Raw genomic sequence first — 2,500 nt, 5'->3', positions numbered from 1 at the left:
CTGACGCCCAATCCCGCCTAATGCCGCCCTCAACTCCCCGCCCTCGCCCCCCACCCTCCCTCCCTCCCCGCCCGTGCCTTACCTCTCTCTTTCCCCCGTATGGATTCCTAGCTCCTATGTTGACGATTTTTTCTGAGGGGTTGGCCGTTGTCGAAAGGGGCTTCTGTATCCTTTTCCCTCTCCTCGCTTTCTCTCTCTCTCTCTCTCTCTCTCTCTCCCTCTCTCTCTCTCTCTCTCTCTCTCTCTCTCTCTCTCTCTCTCTCTCTCTCTCTCTCTCTCTCTCTCTCTCTCTCTCTCTCTCTCCTTCTCTCTTCTCTCTCTCTCTCCTTCTCTCTCTCTCTCCTTCTCTCTCTCTCCTCTCTCTCTCTTCTCCTTCTCTCTCTCTCTCCTTCTCTCTCCTCCCCTCTCCCTTCTCCCCCTTCTCTCTCCTCCCTCCTCCCCCTTCTCCCTCTCCTCTCCCCTTCTCCCTCTCACCTCTCCATCTCCCTCTTCTTCTCCCCTCACCCTCTCCCTCTCCCTCCCTCCCCCCTTCCCCCTCTCTTTACCAATTTTTAACGTCTGCCTTTAATAAGATTTAAAAGCAATCCCGTAGAAGAAAAAAAACATTACTTGAATTTCTTGCCCCTCGATTTGACGACATTTTGGCGTTCCACCTTTTTCAATATTAAACAGGGTTTTTTTCATGTGTGGGCGGGCTTTTGTTGGTGTTTTTGTTTGTTTGTTGGTGTTGTTTCTTTCATTTCTTCAATGTCATATTTTTATGGTTTATTTTGGTGTGGTTATTATCTGGATTATCATCATTATTAGGGCGGTTTTATCAGTACTTTCGTAATCAGTGTTATTGTTGTGGTGTGTATAGTGGCACACGCGCACACACGCACCCAAACACAAACACACACATGCACACATATACACACATACATACACATACATACACATACAACAACACACACAACAACAACACACACAACAACAACACACACAACAAACACACACACACACGTTTCTGTACACACACACACACACACACACACACACACACACACACACACATACACACACACACACACACACACACACACACACACACACACACACACACACACACACACACACACACACACACACACACACACACACACACACACATATACACACACACACACACGCACGCACACATACAACTGAAACACACACACACACACACACACACACACACACACACACACATGTACACACACACACACACACACACACACACACACATACGCACGCACACACACACACACACGCACGCACACACACACACACACACACACACACACACACACACACACACACACACACACACACACACACACACACACACACACACACACACACACACACACAAGAGGGAGGAGAAAGACGAGGGAAAACAGGAGGGGAAGGGAGCTATAAGAGGGAAAAAAAGGGATCTTTTTATTCGATTTAAAACGTTTCTCGAGTTGATAGAGAGTACATCTCAAAGGGTTGAAGTGACATACGTCATCGCCGCCCTATTCCTGTCATGTCATGTCATACACAAGGTGGAGGCGATATACACAACCCAAGGAGGAGTCTGCCTATACTGCTTTCCTATTTCCACTAATTTTGTTGTTGTTGCACGTCCGCGCCATCTGTAAAAATAACATTCTGCACTTCACTATTTCCGAATCTCTCGAGAAACGTACATCCTATTATATAACGGACCAGGGTGTGGGATCTCGGTGCTTCACTGACTGTATTTGCTGCCTATTTCTTGTTTTCTCTCTCTTTCTTTCTCTCTCTCTCTCTCTCTCTTTCTCTGTCTCTGTCTCTGTCTCTCTCTCTCTTTCTCTGTCTCTCTCTCTCTTTCTCTGTCTCTCTCTCTCTCTCTCTCTTTCTCTGTCTCTCTCTCTTTCTCTGTCCTTCTCTCTCTCTCTCTGTTTCTCTGTCTTTCTCTTTCTGTGTCTCTGTCTTTCTCTTCTGTCTCTTTCTCTCTATCTCTTTTCTCTCTGTCTACTTTTCTCACTTTCTCTCTCTGTCTCTTTCTCTCTGTCTCTTTCTCTTCTGACTCTCTCTCTCTCTCTGTCTCCCTCTTTCTCTCTCTCTCCCTCTTTCTCTCTCTCTCCCTCTTTCTCTCTCTCTCTCGCGTCTTTGCGTCCTGGACCCTAATATCCCGTGTTTATTAGGTCTTTTCAGCTTTTCCTCCCTTTCCGCACGTCAAGTTGGTGTCCATAAGAATATGTTTGTAAGTGCCTCGTAGTACCACTTTTTTATTTTCTTAGAGCTTATCATCTTTCTTTTTTGTTTTGTTTTTGTTGTTATTGTTATTACAATTTATTTTTTATTGTCATCACCATCATATTGTCACTCTTATTCTTGTAACTTTGTTGTCTGATTTTATTATTTTTATATTCCATTGCTAATGTAGTCAATGTTGCCGCCCATATTATCGTTATTACTGTTAATATTGTTGTCATCATTGTTATTTTCTAAT

General features: G+C 44.6%; 1 protein-coding gene across 1 annotated transcript in view; it reads left to right on the top strand.

Moving 5' to 3' along the window:
• Positions 1-2,500, top strand: part of LOC113825485 (glutamate receptor ionotropic, NMDA 2B) — a 223,971-nt gene that overhangs the window by 167,325 nt on the left and 54,146 nt on the right. The window lies entirely within an intron of this gene.

The sequence above is a fragment of the Penaeus vannamei genome, chromosome 30 (genome assembly GCF_042767895.1).
Source record: "Penaeus vannamei isolate JL-2024 chromosome 30, ASM4276789v1, whole genome shotgun sequence".
In the NCBI taxonomy this organism is placed as follows: domain Eukaryota; kingdom Metazoa; phylum Arthropoda; class Malacostraca; order Decapoda; family Penaeidae; genus Penaeus; species Penaeus vannamei.
The sequence above is the reverse complement of the archived record's forward strand: the minus strand, read 5'-3'. Positions and strand labels throughout refer to the sequence as shown.